This window comes from Sminthopsis crassicaudata, chromosome 2, assembly GCF_048593235.1.
Source record: "Sminthopsis crassicaudata isolate SCR6 chromosome 2, ASM4859323v1, whole genome shotgun sequence".
Taxonomy (NCBI): Eukaryota; Metazoa; Chordata; class Mammalia; order Dasyuromorphia; family Dasyuridae; genus Sminthopsis; species Sminthopsis crassicaudata.
This window is the reverse complement of record NC_133618.1, coordinates 125,128,670-125,153,209: the sequence shown is the minus strand read 5'-3', so window position 1 is coordinate 125,153,209 and position 24,540 is coordinate 125,128,670. Positions and strand designations below refer to the sequence as shown.

At 35.2% G+C, this 24,540-nt stretch overlaps 1 protein-coding gene across 1 annotated transcript in view; it reads left to right on the top strand.

Moving 5' to 3' along the window:
- Positions 1–24,540, top strand: part of TACR1 (tachykinin receptor 1) — a 163,581-nt gene that overhangs the window by 97,717 nt on the left and 41,324 nt on the right. The gene's annotated exons all lie outside the window — the stretch shown is intronic.

The window sequence follows — 24,540 nt, the reverse complement described above, 5'->3', positions numbered from 1 at the left end:
CAAAAGGCCTATGTATGAGTCTTGACTCTGTGACCTTTGCGGCCATAAGTAAATCATTTCACTCCCTATTAAAACCTCAGGTTCATCATCAGTAAGATGGAGTTAATAACAATTGTGATGACAATCTCCAGGGTCACGAAGATCAAATGAAATGGCGTATATGAAAAATCTATTCACATGAAAATTATTCTTATTCTCAATAGTTTAGATGGAAATTGGGCCCAACTCAATATCTATTTGTACTGCCAGCCAGCAGTATAAATAGATAGCAAGCTGGTCCGAGAATTATACAGAAAGAATGGAGTAGGCTGGATTTCTTTCAGGAAATTGCAAAGCTTCTTTAATGACCCCAGAAACAAAAGTCTAAGCTTTTAATACCAATATTCTATCAGTATTATATGGTTTTGATAATTTCCTGGAACAGAAAGTATCTAAAGAATTGCCAATAAATATGACACAGAGGGCAATGGAGAAGAAGGTGTTGGAGATGAGCAAGTGAAAATATATAAATGATGAACTTTAAAAAAAAAAAAAAAGAAAAAGCTCACCAGGGAAATTTATGAAAGAGAAGATGGGCTGGTCACATAGAGAGGCTAAAGGATCACAAGTGAAGAATCTAAATGCTCAACCAATGTCCTTGTGAATTTAACAGAAATGATATAGATATCCTGTCTCATATTTGTGAAGGGATATTGACAAAATTCTTACAGAATAGACCCTGATAGATGGGCTGAAATCTATATTTAGGTGGGATAGAGAGTGGTAACATCCATATTGATGAGATCTGGTTTTGAATCTCCCTAAGTTAATGCTTATTAATAACAATTTCTCTCACAATTAATGTGAGATAAGAATTTATCTTCTTGTAATCATAGGCTTTATAACCAGAAGGAAAGTTTAAGGTTGATGGGATAATCTGCGGATCATTGGACTTCCCAAAAACTATGACCAAAAAAAGAGCCTAGATTCTATTTTACAGGAAATTATCAAAGAGAACTGTCCAGAGATAAAAAAAAACAGAGGGGAAAGTAGATGTTGAAAGAATTCATCAAACTCCTTCTGAAATAGACCCTAAAAAAAGAACACCACGGAATATTGTGGCTAAGCTGCAGAATTACCACACAAAGGAGAAAATCCTGCAAGCAGCTAGAAAAAAACAATTTAAATACCAAGGTGCCACAATAAGGGTCACCCAAGAAATGAGCAGAACCAGAAGATCACTATACACTTCAACAACAATACAAGGATGTATTCTGATGGAAGTGGAAATCTTCAACATAAAGAAGATCCAACTCACTTCCAGTTGATCAATGATGGACAGAAATAACTATATCCAGAGAAGGAACACTGGGAAGCGAATGTAAATTGTTAGCACTACTGTCTATCTACCCAGGTTACTTATACCTTCGGAAGCTAATAATTAATGTGCAACAAGAAAATGGTATTTACACACATATATTGTATCTAGGTTATATTGTAACACATGTAAAATGTATGGGATTACCTGCCATCGGGGGGAGGGAGTAGAGGGAGGGAGGGGATAATTTGGAAAAATGAATAAAAAAAAAAAAGATTATCTAGTCTGTTACCTTATTTTATAAGATCTGTTTTAATAACTTATTGATCAGAGTAAAATATTAATAATTATATGTTCTTATTAAAATAATGACATAGGCACAGGAATAGATATAGAAGATATATATGTAGTTAGACATAGATGTCCGAGTATGTGTGTGTGTGTGTAAAAGATATAATGAAAAATAAGTTGGCATAGAACAGGGGTGTAGACCTCAAATAGAAACAAGGCTACTAATTCATACATATGAATCCCTGAAGCCACATGTTGACTTAGAAAATAACATTAATATTATCTACATTTTATTGTGTTTTTATTTATTTTATTAAATATTTCCAAATTATATTTTAATATACTTTGAGCTGTGCTTAAGAGAGTTGCCCTATGTCATGTGAGTGTTTGACATCTTTATTTTCTCTGAGGCAATAAGTAACTTGCCCAGGCTCATACAGCTGGGAATTATTAAGTGTGTGAGACCAGATTTGAACTCAGGTCCTCCTGACTTCAGGACTGTTACTCTATCCATTGTTCCACCAAGCTGCCCTGAGTGTTTGACATCTTTAGCCTAGAGGCTAGAAGACTGAAATTGGAGTGAGTAATATCTGGGTTGAAGTCTTGACTTTGACACATGGTGAATGTCCAACCATTGGCACAGTGCCCCTGGAAAATCTTTAAGCCTGTAAGTTGCAAAGTTTCTGACCTATACCTACAAAAATATTTCCTTCAATTAGTAGAAATAATTAAATGAAAGGGGAAAGGGGAAATGGGTGATACCAATTAATAAAAATTTACATTTCTGTCATTTTTTAATGCATGTTAGTCATTTTCCTCACAACCACAGTGTTTGGGAAGTATTAGTGCAGATCTTATTATCCACATTGTACAGAAGGGAAAACAACTTCAGGGTGGTATAGACTTATCTGTGAATATAACCAGTGTCAAAGATAAGATTGTAACTCTGGATTCCTTTCCTCCTCTATTACATTGTACATAAATAAATCAGTTAACAAGTAGGTGAGCAAATGCTGAGGCTAAGAAATACCTCTATGGCAAAAGGAGTGCTCTTGGATGTGACTAGCAGTTATAAACCAGACTTTGCAGCCTAATGTGGATGAAAACCTTATTTCTTTTGTTATGTATTAAATCTTTATTGTTGTGAACTTAGTCATTATCAACAACACATGCACACACACACACACACACACACACACACACACACACATTCACGTACACACACACCCCAAACAGGAAGAATCTGGAAATTCTTTCTTATTCTTTTTCTGAATATTGAAATGCTGGTTTTCCAAATTCCTCTAAACCAATACTCAATAAAAAAAGCAACATATTTGCATTTTCAGGACAGGTGATTTATTCAAATAGTGGCAATTGATATTCTCCTCCCTGCTACCCATTCTTTATTACTGTTGCTCAGAGTTCCTAGTGTCATCGCTGTAACTGATTCAAAGCAATTGATTCAGGGAAAAAAGGCACTGGGAACATCCATATCTAAAAATGCTGCTAAGAGAACAGACCCTTCCATGCAGGATGCACAATGCCTGACAAAACCTGCAATAAACTCATTACCAAGCCTGCAGCTGCTTCGAAGGGTAGGAGAAAACCAAAGGAGTGTGATTAATAAAGTCCCAAATACATCCCCTCCCCCCATATCCCAAAGTTCTGCACATTGCCGTGCTGAATATATCTAAAACTTTTTGGATAGAAGGCACTTAATGATTATTGATGGGATACATATTTATATGGCAATGACATAGGATAAGGTAAGTGCTGGGGCCAATTCAAACTAGCTTGAGAGTTGATTATTAAATTTTTATTGTGAATAACAAATTATACAAAATAAATTTGCAGTTTCATGTAATAATAATAATAATATCTTTTTTATTATACTGTTATAAAACATTTGTTTTGTTCCATAAATTTAAAAATAAATGAAAAATTAAAATATCATTGTGAGCATTCCTAACTTGTCAAATGCTACAAATCAGGGCTTGATTTGTTGTTTTGTTTATTGTTATACTTAAGAAAGTCATGGAGAAAATGTTAATAATGCAGATGATGTATCATGAGGACATCTCTTCCCTCCCTTTTTCCTTCCCACAAAGCTAGTTGTTAAACATTTATCAGAATAACCTCTGCATAGAATTATGGAATTTTAGAGCTAGAAAGGGTCTTAGGATAATTAGTACTTTAAAATTTGCAAAACAGTACACATTATTCCAGATATTTCAGATGAGGACATTTAGACTGAAAGAGCTGTCTTTCTCAGGGTCACATAGTTTCTGAAACTAGATTTGAACTCAAGATTTCCTGACTCCAAATCCATCACTGATCTGGATCAGTTACACCAATTTGTGTTGACACAAGAACCAATGAGGAACCCAGGTCATATATACATTTTAGCTAGGGGTTAGATTGTGTGGTTAGATTGTGTGTCCTATTGGAAAGGTTCATGATCAATTTTATGAGAAGTATCCCAGTCAAGCAGCTTGGGGGACTCCTCTGATTTCACCTAAATATAAGGAAAATAGAAAATTAAAATTTTTTCATAAGAAAGACTAAATTTGGCCTTAGAGGAAGAAAGAATGTGCCTCCCTTTCTTCTTTGTGTATATCAGGGACAATGTATATGGAGCATTGCATACACTATCTCACCCAATTGAGATATACATGTGAGCATGTGGGTATAGTTGTATGTATGAAAATGTATATATGCAGATAAATGTATAGATATACATATAGATGATGTATGCATGAAGGTGTAGCTTGATTGAGTCTCAAAATAAACATAATACATGTAACATAATCTTAGAGGGGAAGGAACCAGGAGCTGGGAGAAGTCATAAAGGTCTACTACAAGCTTGACTTGAAAGAAGTCAGAGACAAGAAGGGAGTACATAATCTTCATGGACAACTGGTTGTGTGCTGAGGTATGGAGTGAGAAATGGTGTGTCACTTGTGAAGAATAGCAAAAGAGTGATTAAAAGTGGATCAGAGAGTATGTGGAGGGGAGTCAAACATAAAAAAATAGAAAGGAAATGGCTCAGTTATGGAGAGTTCTAAATGAAAAACAAAGGATTTTATAGAAAATAGTTATATTGGATTTTCGTGAGTGAAATGGAGGAGGATGTAGTCAGACTTAATAGCTTAAGAAAATCACTTTGACAACTATGTAGATGATGGATTGGAGAGAGGAAAGATTTAAAGCAAAGATACTAACCTAAAAGACTACTATAACATGTTGTCCAGGAAAAGGAAGGCGGACACCTGAACTATGAGGTATGTCTATGGAATTAGAGAGGATGGGACTTACGTGAGAGATATTGTGAAGATAGAAATAGCAACATTTGTCAAATGATTAGAGATACAGAGTAATTAAGAGTAAGGCACTGATAACATGGAAATTTTAAATCCAGATAACTGGGAACATGGTGCTACCTTCAATGACAATGGGAAAATTTGGAAAATGAGTGGATTTGGAAGTAAACAGATTGAATTTTGTTTTGAACATGTTGACTGTAAATCTACCTATGGAACATCCAATTCAGAATGTCAAATGAGCAGTTCATGATGTGGTATTCAAGCATTGAAAAGAAACTAAATATATAAAACTAGGAATTATCTAACTAGAGATGATAACTGAACCCACTTGGACTTGATTTGATCATCAAGTAAGCTATTATGTAGAAAAAAATAGAAGGGGATCCAGAACAAAGCCTTGGTAGAGAAGTACTCATAATTAATGGGCATGAATGTGATATAAATGAAGGTCAGCAACAGAGACTAGAAAGGAGTTCTCAGATAAAATGGAGAGAACCAAGAGAGAAGTATACACCTGGAAAAAAAGGTGATCAATGGTATCAAAAACTATAGAGAGGTCAAGAAATATAAGGAATGAAAAAAGACAACTAAATCGGTCAATTTAAAAATTATCATTTTTTTAAAAGAGAAGTTTCAGTTAAGTGATATCAGAAGGCAGATTGCAGAAAATTGGAAAAAAGTGAGAGGATAGTCATTGGAAACAGTATAGATAGTTTTTTTTTAAGTGTATCTGAAAAGAGGGGGAAGAGATATAAGATGATAATAAGGATGAACAAATTTAAGTGAGAAGTCCATTTAAAGACAAATGGAATACTATGTTAAAGAAGACTGAAAGAGATCAAGGGTACATATTGAGTGGATGGGTTGGCCATGGCCAGGAGCAAAGCCACCTCTTCAAAAATGAAGTAAATGAGGAGATTGGGGTGGGGCAAAGAGAAAGTGATGTCCTTGGGAAGGTGAAAAAATGTAGCTCTAGCAAATGATTCATTTTTTTGAGTAATGTATGAAGCAAAGTCCTCAACTAAGAGAGAATATGGATAAAGTACGTGCTGGGGCCAATTCAAACTACTTTATAGATGTATAGACATACATGTATATGATGTGTGTATGAAGGTGTAGCTTGATTGAGTCTCAAAATAAACATAATACATATAACATAATCTTAGAGGGGAAGGTACCAGGAGCTGGAAAGATGGATCAGATTATGCTGTGGAAGACTTGAAAAGAGTTTAAAAATTTTTAAATCTCCTTAGGATGAATGAAATAGCAAATGGAATGATTAGAAGGCTTATCTTGCTGTAGTGAAAAGCCAGCTGAGATTATAACAAAGTTATAATAGGCCTATATGACAAAGTAACAGTAAGTTTGGTTTCTTGATTTTTCCCATCTCTTTGGCAGTACATAAATAAGAAAAAAAGACAAAAGGTGGGAACAATACAAAGTTGGTGTTTGGAGGCCAAAGGATATTTGAGAGTAAAGAATAGTCTAAAATTGAAATGGTTTACCAAATGGCTGAGATTGGAAAGTGAGGAGAGTATAGCTTGTACAGGGTTAATGGCCTAAGTAGTAATGAGCAATTGAAGGATTAAAGGACTTGGTAAAGTCAGAGAACAAAAGTCAGAGTTCATAAACAATAGGGAAAGATGAAATAATAAAGATTTTGATTAAATAAAGGAATTTCAGAGTTCATTAACTGGAAGTGTAGTACTTATGGGTAAGGTCAAAATTACCATCCCTGTATGTTTCTGAAGTGGAGCTGAGTATTAAATCATGTAAGTTATGAAGATTGAAGAACTGGGAATATAAGTATTCAGAAGAATATTGATATGTAGGCTTATATGCATTCTGTAATCCCTGGAATAAGGAAGAAGTTAGGATGGAGATGGAAATGAGAGTGAGAACAAATTCATTGAGGAAAAAGAGAGAAGGTTGAAGAGGGAAGGGTTAGGAAGGGATGAGAATCAGTAGATAATGACCACCATGATATGGGTTAGGTTATAAATTTGGAGAGCATAAACCTCAAAAAAGAAGAGGTTGTTGAACAATGCTATCAGAGTAAGAGTTTGGATGTGCAATAGAGAATGAAGAGTATTCTGACTTTCCAAAAGCCCCAAGAAGCCCAAGGAATGAGAACAAGTCTAACTAATGTTGGAAAGGGTAGTCAGGGAAGTAGTATAATCAGGAGAGAACCAAAAAATGGAAGGTGTGAGAAAAAAAAGAAATACAAAATAAGAGTTTGTTAATTATGGAGCAGGTTTTCTAGAGGGCACAGTGAAAGGAGGGGGAAGATCTAGTAAGGGACATTATTTGGGTAGAGAGGTAGGATTGAGATAGACTGGAGTGAGAGCAACCTAATGGGTTTAAGGAAAGATGTTTCAGTATAATTGGGATGGGGGATGTATTAGGGGTTAGGTGCCTACTAATCCTTGAAGAATGAGTCGTGGCAGAATGTCAGTGAATGGAGAAGGGTACACTGAGGGAGGCAGCTGATTACTTTATTCAAAGTTGTCCCTTGTTATCTTGTTACACATATGTGTTATATGCTATGAATCTGTGAGAGGTCAACTTTACAGAAGGCAAGAATAGGAAGAAGTACAGCCTAGGGAGTCTGGGACCTAAGTCAGAAAGCAGGAAGTTGTATGTCCCAGTCTCTTGCCTCCCTCTCAAAACACAATCAAAAGAGAATTAAGTTTTCAAGGAAAACAATTAGTACTTTAAATTCTTCAATGAAGAAAATTTCTTAAATTATCTAAAAAACCCTCCTCTATTCTGAAAACAACATTGATTTTAATTATACTTAATTTTACAAATGAATATGTGTTGTGTAGCATTCTACCAAGGTTGATATATCTGTCAGAAGTGCATTACTTCCAGATATGAGAATGAGTGAGAGCCTTACAAGCTTCTTTCTTCAATCTCCTGCTTAAGTCCACCCATTTCCAGAAGTCTATCTAGCACTGAAGGTAATAGGGACACTGACTGAAAAGTCAAAGTTACATTACTGAATGTTGTAAAAGAAGGTCAAACAACCACCCCCTGCTTTACACACACACACACACACACACACACACACGACTTTATTTTCACAGCATAAAATGATAAAACCTTGTTAATGTGACTTCTCCAGATGTTTGTCCATTCACTCCATCTGCCTTCTCTATTTCCTTTAACTGCAATGGTCTTGATCCTTTATAGAATTCTGTATTGGGGATTAGTAGGATCCCTGATCCTGGTCGCTTCCTATTTTTACTAATGGAGGAAATCAAACTAAAAGCACTAAGCCTAGGGCTTTCAACAGGCAAAGCTTCCTGGTCTCTTAGGGCCAACCTACCTTGTAATTCCTAGTATTTGCAGAATGTGCGATTATAAAGAAGCTATTAGGAAATGGAAAAGGGAATTTTTTTAAATCTCATATATATGGGTATAAATGTGAGATGAATACGTGGTGGTTAGAAAAGGCAGGACGAAACTGTTTTTTTCAAAGCTTGCCCTTTGGGCAAAACAGTAGAGAAAGATCCTACCACATCCCTTTTCCTTCCCTTCCCTTCCCTTCCCTTCCCTTTTCTCTCTTGCATCAATTTCCTCCAAATGCTGAAATCTGAAATCTCAGCTCAAGTTTCTACTCTCACTTTTTTCATCAATTCATTCCCACTGAGAAATGCTAGAAGTTAATACTTTACCATCCTCAGGGGATTTGAATTTTATAAGAATATGCCTTGAGAAAAACTGCTTAACCCAAAGTAATTTATCCATAATGGTAGAATTTCAGTCACTACCAGAGACTTAGTCAGAATGGGGCCCCAAATTCCAAGGAGCTTTAATCTTAGCATGTGAGTGACTTCCTATTGTCTCCTCTGTGGTCATTGTTTCCTTCCTTAATGTGGAGTCGCCCCCAGAAAAGAGTAACCTTAAACAAACTTTGAATTACAAAGTTATAAATGAGCTCAGGAATCCCAAATAATAAAACCCGCATAAAATATTTAGGACAAGTAGCCATCCAAAAACTGTTTGAAGACTCTTCCATGTCCCGAGTCAACTTTTCTTTTCTGGGAATTATTCACAAGAAATTCTTGCCAAAATGTGTCAAATGTGTCAGTGAAATAATAGCTAACATTTATGTAGTATTTTAAGGTTTGCAAAGGTAAAGAGAGAGAGAGAGAGAGAGAGAGAGAGAGAGAGAGAGAGAGAGAGAGAGAGAGAGAGAGAGAGAGATTGTTATTATTTATATATTATATACATATATTATATATGTACATATGTGTGTAGACATATATGTAAATACGTAGAGGGAGAGAGAGAGAGAGAGAGAGAGAGACTGCCCTCTTACATACAGCATTGTGATTGTGTGGTTTAAGGGAGGCAGAATACGCATCCCTCATACCATTCTCCAAGGGAAACTTTATTTGTTGCCTGAAAAAGAAGTAGGAGGTTAGAGCCAGAAGCTTAGTCACTCAGAGTGAGTCTGGGTACCAGACTAGAATTATAACTATCTGGTCTCTTAAATTTTGTTAAGATAGGAACTTTGATTTCAGCTTCAAGCTAAACTTCTGATCATTCTTCATCTTTGGAGAAAGAAGAATTCAGGCTTTATGTTCAGAGCTTGTCTTTCTGCCCATTAAATACTAGTTCCACAATGAGCACACATAACAAAGAACAAAAGAAAAATTCATTTGTTCAAATCTATAACAAAACAGAAATCAAAAGGAACTATATGTAGGAAAATATATACTAAACAGTGCAGAATAAAAGAACTCTTCCATTGTGAGACTCAACCAAGAAAAAGGCACATATTTCACTCAATGGGAAATTCTGCAGCATAGTAAGCTGAGGATAGGTCCATGATGGAGACCAACAGCTCCTCTCATGTTAGCTTTTTACTAAAATCTTTTTCTCCCTTCATCAACCTGAAGTGGAATTGATATCACTCAACTTCTTTCTCAGATCTGGAAGCCAGAAGAGCCCAAGTCTATGGCAGAGCCCAAAGGAAACTTAAAAGACTCTCCTCTTTCCAACTCAACTTTGGTCCTTGTGCAGGTGTGGGGCATTAATCTGTTTCAGTGTGGAAAGAGTCCCATACTAATGGGCTTTGGGAATTGTGTTACATTTGATGAGATTAGTGGCAGGTCAGGGAACTAAATGAAGAGGTTTGGTTCCCCTAGTTTCCCTTAGGATTTGGCACAGGGTAGGGAGTTATGGGAAGCCCCTTCTGGCAACACAAAGGTCCTTCATAAAGGAATTTAAAAACCCAAAAAGCTAGACTGGCAAAAAGAAGTTTATTATAGGCATTGGGAAGTCAGCCTTTGCTATGCATGAATAGAAAGGCTGAATTCTTTGGTGGCAAGGTCCCAGCAGAGAAGTAAAGTTTCTAGCAGAGAAATCCCAACAGAGAAGTATAAAGTCTTGTTAGGGAAATAGGTGAGAAAGAGATAAAGAGAGGGTAATGTTTAATATCATCTCAGTGGGCAGAGGATTGCTGCTATGCCAAGGGGAGAGAGAGGTTCCTTGGCCTAGCATGGCATGGCATGTTAAATTGTCTGCAAGGACTGAGCCCCAAGTTGGCTCTTTTTATAATTGAAGCCTTGGTTACAAGCTGGGGATTGCTCTTGATGGGGGCTGAGAGTAGTTTGAGCTGGTATCAGAATAGAAAATCTTGGCATTGAATTGAGTATCTCTGAGTTAATTTCCAATTCTAGCTCTTACTAAGTAGGAGTGGTATTCAACTGATCCTACCTATATAACAGAATGAAATCACTTTCCCTGGGGTGGGTCTTTTGAAGAGGCAGGGTTCAAGGAGAATCTCTTTCAAGGAGTTTCTCAAGTGTTTTACCTTATGATCACCCCCAAAATCAGAGAGAGGGAAAGAGAAACAGTTTGGGGGCTCCCCTCATTATATTTACATATAAATATGTACATTTGCTAGTTGTCTGATCTTGGTCAAGTCACTTAACACTCTCTGCCTCAATTTCTTCATATCTAAAATGAGCTGGTAAAAGAAATGGCAAATAACTACAGTATTTTTGCCAAGGAAATTCCAAGTTGGGTCATAAAGAATGGGACATGACTGATAATGACTGAATTTTTTTTAATTCTCACAATGATCCTATAAGTCAGGTATTATTATTAACATCATTTTAAAGATGAAGAAATTGAAGTTGAGAAAGAGTAAATGACTGGGCCAGGGTCACACAACTAATATCTGATATGTGACTTGAACTCAGGGAGCTTCCTAACTTCCAGGCAAGAGCTTTCTCTACCCACTATTCAAACTGCCTTTAATATGAAGTACAGGTATACTATGTTTACAGCATTTTCCTCATCTACCAGTGCAAGAACAACGTTCAAAACATTTGAACATTACTAAAACTTTGGAAATTTATATATAAACATTGGGGTCCATAGGTTTTATAGCTAGCTCCTTTCTTGGATTTCTGTCTTGTACACTTCTCAACATCTCAACTGTTTCTTCCTTTAATATATATACTCTCTATGGCATTTAATTTGGTGGATTTACTTAGTTTCTTTTCCTACCTCCTCATCTTTTTTTTTCTTTTAACATCCTTTTGATTAGGTTTGTAAGACATGAGAGAAATATATACTTTTCAGCATCTCTTAGACTTACTCCATCCTTTACCTAAAGCCTATCATCCTTATATTTTAAGCAGTGATCCAGAAATCCAAATCTAATTCTCAGACACTATCTCCTTGGCCAGATGTTCATTCTCAAATTGAATTTTCTCTTGATTTCAATGGAAAGTGGTGAGAAAAACATGATTGATCTGTGCTTTGTTGCAAGAATTTTTAACCTAGAGCTCATAAACTTTTAAAAAATATTTTGAAATGCAATTATTTTGACAATTATATTTCATTCAGTATGAGTAGTTTCTATTCTTATTTATTTTATACTTTTACAAACATTCTGAGAAGGGGTCCAGAGGCTTCACCAGACTGACAAAAATTTCTATGACATTTAAAAAATAAAAATATTAAGAGATCCTGAAATACAGATTTAACTCTCTCCTCTAAAACACTCTGATCTTTGGTCACATCTCCTAGGTGCTTTCAGACAATAACATTTTTTATCCATATGAACCAAAAGTAAGTAGTAATCATCTGTTCTGACAAAATTTGGGAAATTTTCTGTCATGTTTTAGATATATGCCCTGCCCCCTGCCAAAAGACAACAGATCTCACTATTATTATAATCATCCCATCAAAAAAGAGTTGCCTCAGGACCCTTAAGCAGGAAGTCTTTCACCCCTATATTTCTATTCTTTCTCTAATATGAAATGGATGATTGTTTCTGTGGCTCAAGGTTAATGGATTCTTAGAGAACAGGCAGCTGTTTCCTCTTCAAATCCAGTTTTCTCCTCTTCAGGAAGAATTTCCAATTTGCTTTTCAGTCTAAGTATGTAGTTGTTCTTTAAATATTCTTCTTTTTACTGTTTACTGTGTTGTTTTTTTGTTTTTTTTTACTTATAAACTTCTTGACAAGTGTTAAATTTCCCTTCTGCCTAATCTTTTTCCCCATTGAAGAAAGTCCAACTGCCATTATTTTTAGGAATACTTCATTCATTGTCCCTGATAACCTTCTTTTCTAGGAAAAATTTCAGCCTAAATTTAAAATATAGAGGGAATCCCTTTCCTGAAACAGAAACACAAATATCACATATTTGATGAAAGTCAAATACAAGAAAATTCATTCTGTTCTCCCTACAGAGATTCTTAACTTGTTTTTTTTTTCTTCTCAATAGTATTTTATTTTTCGAATGCATGTAAAGATAGTTTTCAACATTCATTTTTTGGTAAGATTTTGTGTTCCAGTTTTTTTCTTTCTCTCTTCCCTCCTTCCCCTCTCCCAAAGACAAGCAATCTGACAGGTTATACACATACAATAGTCTTAAACATATTTCTATATTTGTCATGTTGGTGTGAGAAAAATAATTCCAAAAGAAAAAAAAAGAATACAAGAAAGAAAAAGCAAAAAACAATAAGAACAACAAAAAGATGAAAATACTATACTTCAATCCACATTCAGTCTTCATAGTTCTCTCTTGGGATCTGGATGGCATTTCCAACTTGTTTTTTAAACTGCTTATTGGCATAGCACTGAAAACTATCTTATTTAATCATTAGAACATCCCTGTAAGATAGGTAGTAATATCCCCATTTTACAGATTAGATAACTGAGGCTCAGAGAGCTTAAGGGATTTGCCCATGATCACATGAACTGGTAATTGTCAGAAGGAACATTTGAGTCCAAGTCTTCCTAAATATGAGCCCAATACTCAATCTCCCACATGATGCTGCTTCTCTACATGAAAATGCCATAAGCTAAGGAGTTCTATGATTGCAGGCTATGATTTGTTTGATCTTCAACTTGGGCTGAACAGCATCATTTCCTCTCTCCCCAGAGGTGGCATTTCTACCTTTCCTTGATGCATCAGGAATTTGTTCTTATAGGTGCTCAATTCTAGCAAGAACAACCCTTAGACCATTCATTACTGGTTTGTTAATACAAGTTAATACATTCTATCAATTCCAAAGTTAGGTCAACATAGTAGCCTCTAATTGAAACAATCTGGCCCAGATAATAGGTAACATGAAAAAGAAACAAATGTCTGTTAGCTATTGAATGTTGAAGTCTATTCTAAGAGCATCTATTAGAAGGTAGAACTAGTGGGAATAAATGGAAGTTACTGGGACATAAATATAGGATTGATGCAAAGAAAAACTCACAGGCAATTAGAAGCACCTAAGAGTGGAATGGACTGGCTTAGAAGGCAGTAGTCTCTCTTTTACAGGAAGTCTTCAGGCAGAGACCACTTTACAGATGCTATAAATGGAATTTTTTATATGCATTACACTAGGTGATCTTTGTGGTCCCTTCCAACATTGAGATTCTATGATTCCCAATCAGTCAATGTGTAAATTAGTTATAACTTGAAAAAAATGATAATGTGTCTCTAGATAAATGATGATGCTTTTTTCTAGCTCTTATACTCCATGGGTGTATATGTAGGAGCTTTTTGCATGATACTTGCATAGTCTTTGAATATACAGGATAACCACCATGCCATTGTAACATAACCATGATACCTCCATGAATTATAACTCATATTTCTAAGGCACTTTAAAGTTTTCAGAGCTTTGAATCTAAGGTTCACAAGAACCCGGTAAGGTTCATGTCCCCATTTTATAGTTAAGAAACTAGAAAAGTGACTTGCCCATGGTCACTATGCTAATAAATAACCAAAGTGTAATTCCAAGCTAGGTCTCTTGATTCTATGTCCAAGATTCTTTCCATCCCCCACATTCTCTCATTTAAGTGGATATTATGGAATAGATTGAAGTAAATTTTTATTAAATGACCTTGTCCCAAATGTAGTTATTCTATCAAAAAAGCAAAAATAGTTGAAGTTGTGCCTCCTCATGTTTTTTGCTATTTGCTGCCCTTTGTGTTTCTTTACTTTTTTTCTTCAGGACTGCCTTCAATGTATATTGTACATAAATGTTTATCTGTTATCTCCCTCAGTAGAAGGTGAACTTGAAGGCAGGGATGGTATTTTTACCTTTAATTTTTGATCTCCACGCATACATAGCATCATGCATCATAGATGCTTAATAAATGCTTGTTGACTGACTGTACTCTTATTGTACTTCATTATCAGTGTTTGAGGGTGGGGAAACCACAGTGTAAATTAACCCTCTGAGATGTTCCTGGGTCCTTCAACTTCCTAGAAAAGATCTTGCTTATGATAAATGGCATGAATTTACAAGGAGATTGGTTGATAAGCAGGGTCCTTGTTACTTTGGACAACTGGCAAATGTGATAGGAAATACCCAGCTGGTGATCATATCTTACTCCTTACAAAAAAAGGTGAGTTTTCTTTCCAGATCACCACTGCAAAGTGGAGGTTAACTAGGACACCTGTGTAAAGAAAAGTGATATTTTAACTGAAGTTTGATTGTGAAAGACAGCTTCCTTTTATTTAGAGAGGCATGCTCAGAAACTCATTGTTGATTTTTAAACAAATTTGCCACCTTTCCAGTTCTTTATAATTTTAAACATCAGAGACACCCCAATCCCAGGTGGCTGATTGTTTTCACACTGTTGGAGTGGGTGTTCTGTCTTACCAATGCCAAGCAAGTGTGAAAAGATGTAATTGTGCAACCACATTGAGCCAATAAAGTAACATTTTATTTTTAGAGATGAACAAAGCAGCATTTGAAGGAACACTAAGGGCCTGAGGTAGCAGAAAGAAAGGACCCTCCAGATTCTGGCCCTTACATTTAAGGATAGCAGTAGGGACCCATAAGGAGTACAGGAAAGGAATAGAAAGATCAAAGGATCATTGAGATAGACCTGGAAGGTCAAGAATACCAAGACTATCATTTTATGGATGAGAAAACTGATGTATAGAGAAGTGAAGTGATTTGTCCCTGGTTATGCAGTCATTAAATATCAGAGACAGCATTTAAATCCAAGTTCTACTGACTTTAAGTCTAGTACTCTAGCCACTAGATCATGCTGCACTGAGCCCTGGGTAGCAAAATTTGGGGGCTTGTCAAAAAGCAATCTCTTCCTATGAGGAGCTTATATTTTAATGAGAGAATATGATACATAAAAGAAAACTAAAAATGTAGGGGGAAAACATGATAGAGAAAAAAATATGGAAAGGCAGGAACCAGCCTAGAGAGGAATAAAAGAGTCAACATGGTTAGCCTTAACCCTTCTTTAAAAGAGGTTCTGGACCTATAGGGAACCCCATAGGAGCGGAGAGGATTTTCAAATAATGTTACTATTGATTAATCAAGAACCCAAAATAATTAACTATGATCTCTTCCTTTTAAATAGAAAAAAAATAATTTTGGAGTTTAAAAATAATAACAGCTCAGATTTATAATAGCTGCCATAATTCATCCAAAATATTGTCTAGAAACTCCTATTATTTGCAAAAATTCTTTTTTTTTCTTTTTTTTGCTCATGCAAAGAATTTTTTGTGGTGGAAGCTAAGGAGGTATACAAAGAAAGAGTTAATGTTAACCTGGATAGGTTAAATGAAAAAAGAAAACAAATGGAAGTATAATGGGAGTATGATATATAGGGCTTGACATTTGATTTAATGGAAAAATTGGGGAATGGGGAAAGAAATCCAGATAAGAGCTAAAGATGACAGCAAATCTTTAAACTTGAGTGATTAAAAAGCTGATGGAAAAGTCAACAGAAAGAAAAAAAGTTATGATGAGGAGTCTTTTAAGGCAGATGAGCTCAGTTTGGGATCTATAAAATTTAAAGGGCTAACTAGTCCTCCAAGTAAACATACCCAAGAAGTAATAGCCCAAGAAGCTTGTCCAAGATCACACAGACAGTAAACGGCAGAATTGGATTGAAATCCTTATCTGAGCCCCAAATCTAGCATACTTTCCAATAATAAACCACAATCTCTTCTCCAATGATATATGGCACATGTTTTTAACATCTTTCCTTACTGCTATTACCTAACTTCTATCTATAAACCATTTCACTATTCAGAATATAAAATGCTACTTCAAAAGATATTTCATGAGAAAGTTAATCAATTTTCAGATATTGTAAAGAATTTTCAATCCCACTGTTATGTTAAATATGCAATTTTTTAAACATTGTTCATGCTGATATTCTATTCAAAGTATACAGTACAGTTAATAGAGTAGATATTTAAGAGATGTTGAATTAGATAGAATAGTGTTGAATTAAAATGAAACAGGTAAGGAGAGCTTAGAAAAAATAGAAAATATCTGTGGAAGCATTATGTTCATCCAGTGAATAATTTTTAAGTATTAAAGAAATTGCCTTTCTTCCCATCACCTCTCCCCCATGATCCAAAGATCAATTCAATTTCAATCAAGAACAACTCAATTTCAACATCACACTTAGGCTTCAGATGTACAAACTCTTGAAACCTTGAAGGATATTCACCACCTCAGGAGCAAACAATGCAAACAAGATAAAAGACTACTGACCAGTTAAGTTGAACTTTGTAGCACATTATCATGGTCATACATAGACTATACATAATATTTTAAACAGGATTGAAAAGTTAAGAGACACTGATAGGACCAGTAACACGATTTTCTAGAGGGTGAAAAAACCCCTTGGTAAAAAGCTGCTGTGAGGTGTTAAGTAATTTAGGAGAAAACCAACCACATCCCAGTGTTTGGAAGGTTATATAGCTGCAAGAGCTTCATTCCAAATTTGAAGAAAATGTCAAATGGCATATTGACATCAGGGGCTTTTTCAAAAAGCCAAATTCCATGGCTCCTTCTGAACTGATTATCTACTTTAGATCTATTCTATAATGTACATTCACAGTAGCAATTGTTTCTTCAAACATATCATCATCATGACTATTTTAATAAAAGTGTATTGGGTCCCGTTTTCATAATATTTTATAAATTTATAAATACCTTAATCATAAATCACTATGTGAGCTATAAAGATAAGAGAACCATATGACTTAAAGCTGGAAGATCTTTAGAGCAGGAATTCTTAAACTCTGATCCTCTAACATTTTTAAATACTTTTATATGTTCCTATATAATGTATTTCCTTTGGAATCCTGCTTATTTGATTTCGTGCATTTCAAAATATGAATTAGAGAAGGGGTGCATAAACTTCACCAGACTTACAAAGGGACCCAAGAACACAAAAAACGAATGTTTTAAATCTTATCTTTACCTTTATTTTAGAAATTATCTAATTCAATTCCTTCATTTTTCAGATGAGAAAACTAAGTCTAAGGGGGAGAAAATAACTTGCCTGGGATCACATCACAGTCACTAATGCTATAAACAAATTTAGCAAACATTTTACAATCCCTATTATGTGCATAGCACTGATGTTTATAACAGAAACTGAATCATCAAGAAACAATTCAATTATGCTCCTCATATTCTGTTTAGGGAAGCAGGAATAGTATGTTTAGAAAGGTTCTATCCAAAACGATTTTGAAAAGTCCTTTCATTAATTTCTGCTTTCAAAATATGTGGCTATTCAGAACCATTTATTCTCTGAAGGCTTCTAAAATCCAAGCTTTTTTTCTGTAGTTACTATTATAGACAAGAAAATGGGGCTGAGGGTACATTAAGGATTTAATCTCTCCCTACAGAGGGGAAATTAAGAGATTAGGGAATCACATCCCAAAGAATAGTGCTAAAAAAGAGGCTACCAAATACAGCTGGGGCAAACACAAAAACAGGCAGCTAGAAAAGGATGACCACCCATAGTCCCTCATTTCCCTACTCCAACATATACATTATTTAGTGAGACTTGGAAACATTTCAGAAGAAAATTGTAAACATGTTCTAATCGTTTTAAAATTTAAATATAGTAATTATTCAAAGTAACTTTTTTATAACTCCTTAACTACTGTTGCAAGATAGCAGTTAAGCAATTGAAATAATGAAGTTAATTGCAGCTATGTCCAATTTTTGTTATAATGTTAATATGTATACATTCTTCTGGATGCTTACTTTGGTCATTTTTTAAAGAAGCAAAGCTCAGTGGGGACGTAGATAGATTAATAATGGAGGAAAGATTGATGAAAGTTTCAGCTGGGAATAGAGAATTAAATAAATTCTCTTAGCATATGATTAACAGTCACAAATGACTCATGGGCAAGTTGTTGACAATTTGTAGGTGCAAGAGAAAAACTGTTGGACAAAAGTAGGTGAAATTCAGTCTCCATTTATGGAATCACTGTTGGGTTGAATTGATTGTGATAATTTAGCACAAAAGCTTAAATTAGCTATAACTTTAATTTATATCAGGAATTCTACAGTCTTTCTTGATACTAACAAGCTAACTCTGCCAGATAGCAATCCATATAGTGAATATAATGGATCCACACTATGCCTTCCAATTATTCCAAATTCTAAATATTCCCTGTGCAAATGTAAAGCAAATCATGTTCCTCTTTTGAGGTTGGCTAATATAATTGATGGGGATGTGATTTCTAAACCTTTATTCATATCTTACATTTTCTTCATGTCCATTTCTACTGAAGTGTACAGAATATTGGCCTTGGACATTTAGTAGCTGATCAAGTTACTCTTAGGTGACTTGATTTCCAGATCCCTCATCTGTAAAATAAGGGGGTTGGACTCAAAGAACTCTGATTTCCCTTACAATTCTAAATGAGCCAATGCTTTAGAACCAGAAGGATTTCTAAGCAAAGATTCTTAACCGAGGGTGTGTGGATAGACTTCTGGAATTCTCTGAACTTGAATGGGGAAAAATTACATCTTTAGTTTCATTAATCCTTGAACTCCTTTGAAAGTCTGTATATTCTATTTTATACATTTAGGAATATATATATATATATATATATTTTTTTTTTTACTGAAAAGTCTTCTCCAAACTGCCCAGTGGGTCCATGATGCAAAAAACTCCTGCCTTAAAGGAAGTCTAATATAATCCTCTTGTTTACAGATGGAAAAAAAAATTATTCCCAAAGAGGTTAAGTGACTTTTCTTGGGTCGTGTGCTAGTGAGATCTGATCTGGATATCTGCTGACTTATTCAGACTATTTTGAAGAGTAGAGAGACATGATCAAACCCAGGCCTTTGCAAGATAATTTTGGGATAGCCCTTCAGGAAGGAGGTAGAATTTAAAATGGATTTAAAGGATAAATTTTCTTTACTTACCAAACGAGGATGGTTTTTGTATTTGGTGGAGAAAGGAAGGAGAAAAATTAAACAATAGATAGAATGCAAGGAAACGATCCAAACCCTGGATTTTAGCTTAATTTCCTTACTATTTCATCAATAGCCCATATTCATTCTTACTTCTATAATTTTAAGAAGCACGGAAAATCTTTGTGCTGACCAGGAGTCAAGAAAAATTACATTCAAATTAGAAGGTGGCTAAGTGGCTCAATGGATAAAGCACTGGACTTGGAATAAGGAAGTTGTTGTTCATTTGTTTCAGTCCTGTTTGACTCTTCATGACACTATTTGGGATTTTCTTAGCAACCATACTGAAGTGGTTTATCATTGTCTTCTTCAGTTCATTTGACAGACAAGGAAACTGAGGCAAATAGAGTTAAATGACTTGCTCAGTATCACACAGCTAATAAGTATCTGAGATCAGATTTGAATGCAGGCAGATGCATCTTCCTGACTCCAGGGCTGGTACTCTATCTATTGTGTGGCACCTAAGGAAGACCTTGAGTTCAGATCTGACCTGTTTTCCTTAATTCCCTGGAGAAGGAAATGCAAACCACTCCAATGTCTTTGCTATCTTAAAAATATAAAATTGGACATAGCTGCAATTAACTTCACTATTTCAGTTGCTTAACTGCTATCTTGCAATAGTAGTTAAGGAGTTATGAAAAGTTACTTTGATTAACTACCATGTTTAAGTGTAAAAATAACTAGAAAAAGTTTAGAATTTTCTTCTGAAATGGTTCCCCATGGACAGTCTGATCCACAGGGTCTTAAAGAATCAGAAAGTATTGAAAGGCTGAACGATGGGAAAACAAAATTCAAATCACCCTTCTGGAGCTTATTACAAATGTAACCCTGAGGAAGTCACTAAACAGCTCTGAGCATTCATTTTCTCAACTATAAAATAGAACAATAATGTACTCTCACAAGATTCTTGTTAAAATCAAATTAGCTAATGCATATAAAATACTATACAAACCTTAAAGATCTTAGTGGTGATTAATTTTTCCAGTGATCTTTGAGAATATCTGCACTAAGGAAATTTTCTGAAGGCCTACCACCCTCTGGAAATTTTGTTTGTTGGCCTAGAATAATGAGTATTCCCTAATTGGTTTGGGGGAGGGACTCTAATACAATCCCAACCTTATTAATGAATATCCTTATATGATATTTTCTATCTTTCTTCCAAATAGTTTTCACAGGTCTAATAAACAAGTTAATAACTATTTCAGAATATAAGCATTATTATTATCTTAATTATCATCAGCAACACTGCATAACATTTATATGAGTTGTTTAACTTTCTAATCTAAGCTCAAACTAAATATCTCATACTTTTTTTTTTCTGAGGCAATTAGGGCTAAGTGACTTGCCCAGGGTCACACAGCCAAGAAGTGTTAAGTGTCTAAAGCTAGACTCAGGTCCTCCTGACTTCAAGGCTGGTACTCTGTCCACTGCATCAACTTGTTACCCCTAAATATCCATAAGATCTTAAGAGGTGAGGATTTGCCCAAAGACATAGATATGTTGAGAGGTAGAACCAATCAGTTCACAAACATTTATTAAGCACCTACCATGAGCCAAGCACTGTGCTCATTGCTGAATTAGAATTATGATCAGGATTAGAACTCAGCTCTCCTCCCAAGTTGAGGGTTCCTTGCACTAGAGCATGCTGCTGTTCTAGTCACCAAATCATCCTATTCTGCAGCTCTCTTTGAGTAACTCAATGTCTTGACAAGGACACTTAGGGCAATAAATCTTAAGTACAACTATCTTGATGAGCAAATCTGTCACTCCTTAGCATAATAATAATAATAGCTAGCATTTACATAATATCTAAGGTTTCCAAAACATATATACAAACATATATATAATGTTATATATAACAAAAACACCAAATATTATATGATATAAAATTAAAATAATATAAGAAAAACTCATTTGATCCTTGCCACAACTTTGTGGGGTAGGTGTTATTATTACTATCATTTAACTAATGAGAAAATTGAGGCTGAGAGTTTAAATGACTTGCTCAGAATCATAAAACTAAATGTCTGAGACAAGATTTGAATCCAGGTCTTTTTAACTCCAAGTCCAACATTCTATCCATCCAACATTCAATCCACTAGACTCTCTAGAAGCCTTTATCATCTCTCAACATAACAGGTATCTGTGATTTCATTAATTTGGGTCCTCTTTCTACCATGGCAGATTTCAAATCCTTTTCATATTAGGAAATATTTTTATAAGCTGCTGGGTTAGGGGAAACAATCATTTCTGGTGATGAGACAAGACACTACAGATGAATGGCTTTAATATCTTCAAACTCGTATCCAGGGATGTGGCCGCAAGCCTCACAGGGCAACTGGGGGCAGAAAGCTGCATTAAAGCACATTATCTTCTATGACCCCAGACTCCTCTTCTGGGCCCTTTTCTCATTAGATCTTCTCTGCTGCTGTCCAAGATGTGCAATGTTCTCTTTGTGCTTATCTCCCATTAGTTCATATCTTCAGTATGAAAAGTGATCTATCTCAGGCAATTTAATAATAGATGAAGATTTAATTAATAGATGAAGATCATAACCCTTTTAAGTTTTAGAAGATAGTTTAACTGGTTGCTATGGCAAATGCACACATAAATACTTGCACACACATGTACCCATTGCCTGCTCATCAACCAAGCAGTTCTATCTCTGCAAATTAGCAAAGCTATTTCTTGGCCAACACTAAAGTCTTACAGCCTTTCTACAGCTTAAAAGTCCACAGGGCTTCTTTTGTATCAGGAGAAGGAATGTCTAGTATGCCTTTGTTAATAGGCATAAAAAACATAAGAGGAAGTCATGTTCATCTTCATCATTATTATTAATGCAATTAATATTAACAATAATAAATAGCATGTATCTAGCACTTGAAGGTTTTCACAAACATTTTGCATTTATTATTTCATTTGATATTCCCAATAACTGTGGATTTTATTATTAACATATATTAATAATATATATATATATTATTATTATTATGCCCGTTTTTAGATGCAGTAACTTAGAGACAGGTTAAGTGAACTGCACAGAGTCCCATAGGTAGTAAGTGTATAAAGCAGGATTTGAACTCAGTTCTTTCTTTCTCCCAGTCCAGAATTCTATTTTCTGCACCAGCTAGCTGCCCATGATACAAATGCAAAGAAAGTAGACAAATTTCTGTCATAAAGCTGTAAGTCCACTGCACTTTTCTGCTGAAGGAAATGAGAACAGCATATTTTCTTCTCCTAATTACAAACACTCCTAGTGTTCCAGCCATTTGAACTGTGCTATTTTGCTCCTATAAATATTTATACCGACTTAATTAGAAAGTCCTAATTGCACTTCAATTTCTAATTACAATAAGAATTAGCATCTTCCCAATATTAATGTCCTGACATGTACATAATAGACATGTAACAACTTGACACTAGCCTAGAGAATGAGGACTTCCTCCCGACTCAATTGATCAGCTTAATGAATCTACAGCTTGTTCACTGCACCCTGTTCTGTAGCACAAGCCAACATGCAGCCTGTCTATAGATGTCATTCAATGAGGGAGCCATGAACCAAGCACTAATCAACCAAAAACAATGGTTCCTTGGTGCTCTTGGCTCTGTGATTAAGAAGTACTTGTTTTAGCACCAGAAAGTAGGGCTGAATGGAGTTAAAAAAATAAAATGAAACTTAGGCCTATTGAGAAAATAAGTCCATCTGACTCCAAATTGTTTCTCTTTCCCTTTGTTCATGGCCCAATCCCAATGACAGATAACCCTAAACTCATCTCAACCTACTGTTGACTTTTCTTCTTTATTTTCTTTCTTTTTTTTCCTGAAGGCACTTGTAAGTGTTAAGTGTCTGGGCCAGATTTGAACTCCGGACCTCCTGACTCCAGGGATGGTGCTCTATCCATTGTGTCATCCAGCTGCCCTCTCTCTGTGCTTATTTTGACAACTGCTGGTTGATGATGATTCTTAAACTGACTTACTTTGGTTTTTTTGCTCCAAACCCATCTTTCTGTTTTCCCTCTGATAATTTTGTCTGCCCTTCTATGTAACTGAGGATTCTGAAATAAAAACTTACGTAATTTGATCACAAACATTCAAATGCTAGACTAGTTAAGTCAGTGAGCATTTTATTAAGCACTTAAAATATGCTTAACACTTACCATCGTGCTTAGTATTTGGGATATATAAGGGAAAAAAAGATGCTCCCTGACTTCAAGAAGCTGACACTATCTAATAAACTATTACTATTACTAAACTATTACTTCAGCATCCTGACTATATGGAGCTTTCTAAATTCTTCTTCATCCCTCTCAGAAGCACCAAATCTCCCTTCTCCCTCCCATGTGATTCCTAGCATAAAACTACCATTTTAAGAACTTGTCACTTTTGGGGGCAGCTAGATCTTAAAGTCAGTAGGACCTGAGTTCAAATCTGGTCTCAGACATTTAATACTTCCTTGCTGTGAGACCCAATTGCCTCAGCAAAAAAAAAAAAAAAAAATCACTTTTCTTTCTTTCCCATCACAACTCATGGTATTTCAGAGCTGAAAGAGACTGAAGAGTTAACTTATCCCCAACAAATAGTGATCTAATTCATCTAGTTTCTGCTTGAAAATATGAGTCAGTGTAGAAGTGGGAAGAATTCTGGGATAATAGAAACTGAGTTTGAATCTATCTCTTCTGCTTATTCCCTGTAAACCTTTTGGCAAGTCACTGTGACTTTATGGGCCTCATTTTCCCCCTGTATAAGATGGAGTTTAATAACTTCTAATGATCCTTCTAGGTTTCTTTTATGCCAAGTGTTACCTCCAGTTATGGAGAACTCAATTCCAATGAAATTTGGACAGTTCTGATTGTTAAGTGTTTTCTTATATTGAGCCAAAATCTGTCTTTTGGCATC